Source organism: Triticum dicoccoides, chromosome 2A, assembly GCF_002162155.2.
Source record: "Triticum dicoccoides isolate Atlit2015 ecotype Zavitan chromosome 2A, WEW_v2.0, whole genome shotgun sequence".
In the NCBI taxonomy this organism is placed as follows: domain Eukaryota; kingdom Viridiplantae; phylum Streptophyta; class Magnoliopsida; order Poales; family Poaceae; genus Triticum; species Triticum dicoccoides.
The window spans coordinates 662,619,276-662,627,435 of NC_041382.1; positions in this window are offsets into that span (position 1 = coordinate 662,619,276).

Here is an 8,160-nt window from a genome sequence, read left to right on the forward strand (position 1 = left end):
AGCATTCACTTATTGCTAAATCTTCAAGTTGGTTTTTCTGCTAAGTGAATGTGATCGGACCCTCCCCCTCTATGATATACTCAACCCAAACTATTCACAAATTCTTCATATGTGTTCTATTTGAAACTCGTTCAAAATCTTCACTATGTCCTTGTCAGCTGAAGAAATTGCGAACGGAACTTTAAAACCTATCTTATCTAAATTTTCGGCTTTGCCGCTCAAACCGTTCCGCATCCCACGATATACTTATCCTTTCACCCACGATCGCACACGATCTCCACATCTCAGTACGTGGGTGACGCATGTCAAGCGAATGAGAAGGATCAGGGGCACGTTCGTCCAATTTCTTTGGGTGAACAGTTTTTCACTGTGGCTATAAATACCCCTCTTTCCCCTCCTCAGATCTTTTACTCCGCTCGACCTCTCTCTAGCTCGACCTTCTCAAACCCCAGCGCCGCTGCTACTTCATCGTCGCCGGTGAGGAAGAGCTTCACTGCCTCGACCTCGTCGCCGACGTGCTCGCGCCGACCGCGAAAATCTTCACTCCGCCGCCGCCGTAGCCGTCTTCCTCCGCCGAGTTAGGGCGTGGAAGATCTACACAGACGAACTTCACCTCTCCACTTCACTGTTCGTCGTGTTCTTCATCCAGGGTAATTAAAAGTTACTTTTACTGCACTTGTTGATTCGAATGATTATCTACAAAATCTTCAAAGGTGTTTTTCTTCATATCTTCACACACTAAACACCTCACAAGTCATCTGTTCTTGATTCGTTTCTCTAAGCATCATTTTCTTCAGGATTCCTCAATTGTGTGGATCTTCAATCTACGCAACTCTGGAACCTAAGACAAAGAACGCTTAGTGAAATTCTTCAAGACTCATCTGGTCAAATTCCTCAAACTTGTTCTTTTTGAAAAACCTTCTGAGAACACATATGACCTCTCCAAATTCCTCGCAACTATACTCTATTCATAGGTACTCATGTCAGCTGCTGAATTACTAGGTTCTCATCAACTTAACTCATTTGCAGCGTTCCTCGAAGAAAAGTTGCATACTTCTTCAGAGAATTCTATTGTTCAAATTCCTCAACTGAAGAAAATGGCTGATGGTAAAAGGCAACAGAAAGGAGGAAAGAAGCCTGAGGTTATGACTGCCTTTGAGATCCCTGATGACATCTATGCTGGGTACTGCACACCTCCCGAGGAAGACAAAAATCAGCGCAAGGTGCGCATTCAGAAGATAGAAAGGAGATGGGCAAGAGAATGGAGGGAGTACAGATATGTAACTCCAAAGTACATGAAGAAATTCGCACTCGATCCTCCATGCCCAAGAGCTCCATTGGCACCAGGCCAAATAGCAGATCCCACCAGCCTCAAGCGCGGTGAGGACTATCCTGATGAATGGGCCAAGCGCCAAGCCAAGTTGGCTAAGCCAGCCAGAGAAGCAATGAGGAAATTCAATGAAGACTCTGCTGCTGCTGCGGCTGCTGCCTCTGCCGAGGCCTCTGCTGTCAAGCCGAAGAAGGCTATGTCAAAGAAGCCTGCGCGCAAGCCAATTGCTTCACCAACAGTGCCCTCACGGCCAAGTTCCTCAGCAATGCCCTCACGGCCAGAATCCTCAAAGCCCTCACGGCAAATTCCTCATACTGCTCCTGCTCCTCCAAAGTCCTCAGCTATTCCGATAAAGTCCTCAGCACCTGTTCATCTTGCCTCGTGCCAAAGGACTGCATGCATCTCCATTGCCTTAGGTGTCTCAGCTAGTTCCTCAGCTGCACCAAATTCCTCAACGGGACCCTCTCTACTGAAGACAAAGGCCACTGCTGGACGAGGTCCTCGCCCAAGTCCTTAGAAGAAGCAAGTCGCTTTTCAAGTGCCGTCTGAAGAAGACAAAGCTGATGATGATGAACTTGCAGAAATCATTAGAGATAGGCAAGTCAGGGCCGCTAGAGCCAAGGGAACAGATGTGCCACTGCTTTTGGATCCCAAGTTGATCCTCGAATATATTGATGTTTGGCACAAGGACCCCAACACTCCCATGCCTGATTTCAAGCTAATTCCTGGCCAAAGTCACATGCTGACCCACTTCATTCAAGAAGAAAAGTGGAAATTTGAGAAGGCCAGGCAGATCAAGAAAGCGCAGTACAAGAAGGAGCGCTATCTGAAGAAAAACATTATCTCTATGACAACTGAAGAACTTATCACTACTCAATCTGAAATCAAGAAACTCAGTGATGAATTTAACGCATACCATGCTGATTGGCTTGGAGCCAAAGTTCGTTTTGTAAGACTTGCTGATAACCTCACTTCCAATGTTGCTGCCCCAATGCAACAGGAAATTCCTCAGGCTGAAGCATCTGCTCAGCCGACTGAAGAACATGCCAGCACCACTGATGAAAATCAGGCTGCTGAAGAAAATGTGAGTTCCAGGGCTGATGACTGCATTCCAGCCGCTGAAGAAATTGCCAGGGCATCCACTAGTGGTGCGCCTGAAGAAACTGAAGAAATCAGGGCAACTGCATCAGTTGTGCCTGAAGAAAATCAACAAAATTCCTCTCCTCCTCCTGCGCCAACACCAACTCCGATCCTTCCATCTGCATCAGATGTGAAGAAGACCAAGGTTGCAGAGCGTGCAACAGTGAAGAAAAGGAAAGCATCAGCTACCTCAGATTCTTCAGCTCCGAAGAAGATGAAGCCTTTGACCAGTTCATTTGCTAATCCCATTGATGCTGTTCCAATCTCAACCATGCCATCAAAGGACCTTGTTCCTATTGGTGAAGAATATGAGATTCCTAGCGGTTCTGATGAAGAAAATCATTCCGCTGCTTCGTCAGAGCAGATTGATGAAGAAATTGAAGTAGATGTGATCCCTTCAACATCTGTTATCTCCTCGCCTATGCCTCAGTTCACAGCTAAAAAGGCTGGCGTTGAAGAAATGGAAGATGAAGATGTGGACGTTGGCTGCTCCACACCAGTAATAAGTGATGAATTCTGGGAAAGTCAACATCCAAACTCTCTAATGTTCACACCGTTGCAGCAAATACATCAGTCACCTGCACAAATTGTTCAAATGGGCTCTGAAGAAACTCACCCCACTTCATCTGTATATGAGGAAATTCGAGCCACTAGCGTTGAAGAAACTGCTTCTGCTGAACATCTGAAGACGCAGACTGCCACTGAAGAGGAACCAGAAATTCCTCAGCCTGAAGAACCTGAGATTGCGATTCCTGAGGTCGTGATGCAACTCACTGACACTCCTCTGCCCAAACCCAAGGATCCATTCTCACGCAAGCAAAAGTTCAAGGCTGATGATTTCTTCGGCGAGCATGTATTCTTCGAAGATTATAACCCTTATAACTCTGCTCGCATTAGGAAGAGGCATTTCTGGACTGCTAGTCAAGCCAATTTCTATTCCTCAGTGCTGTTCAATAAAGAGAAAATCTTCTACCATGAGCATATTCCTCACGTGGATATGGAATCTCTGCCGTGCTTCGCACCAGTCCTCAGTGTTCTTCACGATGCTGGACTGTTAAACTATTGCTCTGACATCTGCAATTGGAATGAAGAACTAATTCTTCAATTTTATGCAACGCTGCACATCACAGGAGATTCTGAAGATGTGAATTCATGGGTGCAGGACTGGATGTCTGAAAACACTCACTACACTGCACCAGCTTCTGAATTGCTTCGTACCTTACCACTCAGTCCTCCCCTTGAAGAAGCTCGTTGCATCTACAGTGAACCTGAGCTTACAAATCACTACATGCAGGTTCTGATGAAACCTTTGAAGCCAGGTCAGGCCCCACGAATCAAATTCCTCGTGAAGGAATTGCTTTATGTGCCCAGAACTGTCTATCGTATTCTTACGAGGACAATGAGTCCTATCAAAGGCCATGACTCATCTGATGAGGAAATTGTTGGCATCATGAAGAATCTGGTATTCGACATCATTCATGGCATTCCTGTCAATTATCACGATTTCTTCATGAGGTCTCTGGCAAATGTTGCACTGTCTCCGTTTGCGCTGAAGCCTTATGCACCTTGGATTATGAGATTCCTCAGGACAAGGTCTTCACTCAACTACAAAGCTGATTTTCAAAATCGTCTCAGCTACTTGCCCCTGATTGAAGTCCTCAAGAAGACCTATTCATCAGTTGATGAAAAGGGCAAGGCACCGGCTATTATAGATGAAGGCATTCGTCCATTGGATGGACAGTTTCACAAAGCTGCCTCTTATTCCACCAATGATGACTCTGCCACACATGACTCTGCCAATGCACCCAAGTCTACTCCTCAAGCCACTGCTCCTCGTGTGATGAGTGATCGTGAGCTTCTGCTTAGTCTTCACCAGAAGGTGGATCGAAATCATAAATGGGTTAAGCGTCAATTTGGTTCATTTCTTCACAACATGACTGCTACACACAATGCAGTGAAGAAAAACCATTAGTACCTCCATGAAGTGTTCGGTCGCACCTGGGCAATTCTGTCACATCTGTATGGTGAATACGATCTGAATAAAATGGGCCTCAAGGAAGATTTTGACTGGTCTACACCTCCATCGAAGAAATTCAAGAAGGTCAAGGTTCCTTCCTTAGTGGCCAGCTCATATTCTTCATCGCGCGACACTGATGAAAATGAAGACTTGGACGACACTGCGGCAGGCCCTACTACAACAAACAACCCCAACAACGCTGGCACTCCTTCATCAACTTGATATTCTTCAGGGGCGTTAGTCCTCATATTCGATCCTTTTGGTCATTTGATGACAAAGGGGGAGAATTTTGAGTTAGTCTTCAAGCAAGTCTTTCTACATGGGCGTTTTTTTCCAAGTTACAACTCTCGTTCTTCTGAGACTTTATTGGATCGAGTTGTAAACTTAAACCCGATGGTGCTCTGATACTTTTGATACGTTTTTCTGCATGCTTATTCCTCGCATATATTATTGCACACATGCTGAATTACATCAGTCACCATATTTCATCATGCATTTCAAATTCTTCATTGTTATATGTAAAATGCGTGTATGAATTACAAGATATAGGGGGAGATCTCCATGATTCAACTCTTCAAGTGTGCATTGCTTCAAAAGAAAATTCCTCACTATGCACATCTTCACGGGGAGTTCTTCTATATCTTGCAATCAAATTCCTCAATATCAGTATTTACACTTCATATGTTTATCCCCGTTGAAAACTTAACCTATATTGTCATCAATCACTAAAAAGGGGGAGATTGTAAGTGCATCTAGTGCCCCTTAGTAATTTTGGTGTATTGAAGACTTATAGGTTAAGGGACTAATGCGTTTGTGAGTGTGCACAGGTCTATAAGTCTATGAGAAGTTTAATATTTACAGAGAAAGTCGACCCCTAAAAATGAAGTTTCTTCGACTGAAGACTTTGAATATCTGAAGACTTTCTGAAGACTTCGAAAGTGAAGAAATTGGTGTGACCGTGAAGACTTGGCATTCAATCAAGGAACATGAAGCGTGAAGACTTCTATTTTCGTAGTTTTATTTTCTCTTGCTTGAGTAATAGGAAACACCGTACTGTTAAAGGGGGTCGAGGAAATACTAAGGAAAAATTTCCATGTGACGCTCAACTCAAAATCCTACACCTACCAATCCCTTCGAGTGAAGCCATTGGAAATCTCATACAGTTCAGTCAATTTCTTTAGTGACAGAGACGAAGTTCTTCTGGTCTCTGAGGAATTTGTTCTGACTAAGGAGTTAGGAATTCGCCAGTGCGGATTGCCTACACAGTGAGGAACATGATACCCTGAGGATTTTGCTACTCAAAATTCCGACCGTTGCTGTGCTATGCGCCAGCTATCCCAAAATATCTATCCACCTAACGGTCATATCATTGAAGGGCATTTATGTCTTATCATGTAGGGCCGCTCCCTAGGCTACAAATAGCCGCCCCTACAACCACTAGCTGGTTGGCTGCTCCGAGAGAAACTCACACTTGTCATTTGAGCGCAACCCATCCTCCGAGGACTTTGAGCGAAAATCATCAAGTGAGGAAAAACCCAAACCCAAACACCTACAAACCCCAAGTGATTGAGTATCACTGAAGAGATTGATCCTGCGTGGATCCGACGCTTGTTACCTTTGAAGACTGTGCTTCTTCCAGATGGTTAGGCGTCATGGTCTAGTGCATCCAAGAGGAATTGTGGATCGCCAAGTGACCAAGTTTGTGAAGGTTCGGAAGTCACCTGAAGACTTACCACGAGTGATTGGACGAGGTCTGTGTGACCTTAGTTCAAGGAGAATGCAGTGAGGACTGGGTGTCCTGAGCTGCGTGTTCAGGACTGGGTGTCCGGGACTGTGTGTCCTTGAGTTTAAATACTGAGCCGCTCCAACCATACGTATAACTGAGACATCAGTTGGAACTGGTCTACCAAATCATTGTCTTCACCAAGCTTACTGGTTCTATTCCCTCAACTCGTTCATTTCCTCATAACTGTGTTGTGTGTTTGTTCATATCTGTGTTTGAAGACTTTGACTAAAGACTTTCTCAATTTCCTCTGTTCAATTTCTTCAGTCTGTTTGTCTTCATCCTGTGTTATCCTGTGCTTACGCTTCCTGTACTCTGTGCCTGTCTTCATTTCATCATGATGACCATGCTTGTATTCTGTTATATTTACTTTTGAGTACTTATTCCGCTGCTAGTAGTTCTTCACTAAGGAATTTCCTCGCCGGCAAATTCCTCAGTGAAGAATTTCATAAAAATTGCCTATTCACCCCCTCTAGTCGATATAACGCACTTTCAACGGTGGATGAATAGTAGTAGGTGGAGGCTGGAGGAAGGTTCCGGTGGATGAACAGTATCAGGTGGAGGTTGGAGCAAGTCGACGATGGATGAACAGTAGCCCGTGGAGGCTGGAGCGAGGCAGTAGACGATGGATGAGCAGTAGCCCGTGTTGTCTCGTTTTGCAGTACGCCACACCCCTTCCAATGAACAGGACCCCATTTCGACCATAGGCGCTCTAACACAAGTCCGTTTCCTCCGTTTTATGGTACGCTAAACCCCTCCCGATCAACAGGACCCCGTTTCGACCGTAGAAGCTCGAACAGAAGGCTGTTTCCTCCATTCTGCGGTACGCCAGACCCTTTCCGATGAACAGGACCCCGGTTGCGAGGGTTGGATGAACAGGACACCATTTTCCTCTGTTTTAGGTACGTCAGAACCCGTTTCGGCTGTTACGTCCAAGCCGGTTGGCTCCCGAAGAACATGACGCGTTTCGTGGCCTCCCGATGAACACGACGTCATTTCTCTGTTCCGACCCAGCCGGTTGGCTGCGGATGAACACGACGTTGTTGCTGCCGTCTCCAGTACACTGGCCCTGACTGTATGTATGTGCGAGTACGTGCTCAAGACTGTTGGGGAACGTAGTAATTTCAAAAAAATTCCAACGCACACGCAAGATCATGGTGATGCATAGCAACGAGAGGGGAGAGTGTTGTCCATGTACCCTCGTAGACCGAAAGCGGAAGCGTTAGCACAACGCGGTTGATGTAGTCGTACGTCTTCACGATCCGACCGATCAAGTACCGAACGTACGGCACCTCCGAGTTCAGCACACGTTTAGCCCGATGATGTCCTTCGAACTCCGGTCCAGCCGAGTGTTGAGGGAGAGTTTCTTTAGCACGACGTCATGGTGACGATGTTAATGTTCTACCGACGCAAGGCTTCGCCTAAGCACCGCTACAGTAATATCGGTGTGGACTATGGTGAAGGGGGGCACCGCACACGGCTAAAAGATCAACTTGATCAATTGTTGTGTCTTTCGGGTCCCCCTGCCCCCGTATATAAAGGAGCAAGGGGGGTGCGGCCGGCCAGGGAGGAGGCGCGCCAGGAGGAGTCCTACTCCCACCATGAGTAGGACTCCCCCTTTCCTAGTTGGAATAGGATTCGGGAGGGGGAAAGAGAAGGGAGAGAAGGAAAGGGGGGGGGGCGCCGCCCCCTCTCCTTGTCCTATTCAGACTTGGGGGAGGGGCGCGCGGCCCAGCCCTGGCCGCCTCTCCTCTTCTCCGTAAAGGCCCACTAAGGCCCATTTACCTCCCGAGGGGTTCCGGTAACCTCCCGGTACTCCGGTAAAATCCTGATTTCACCCGGAACACTTCCGTGAAAGTGCGTTATATCGACTAGAGGGGGGGGGGGTGA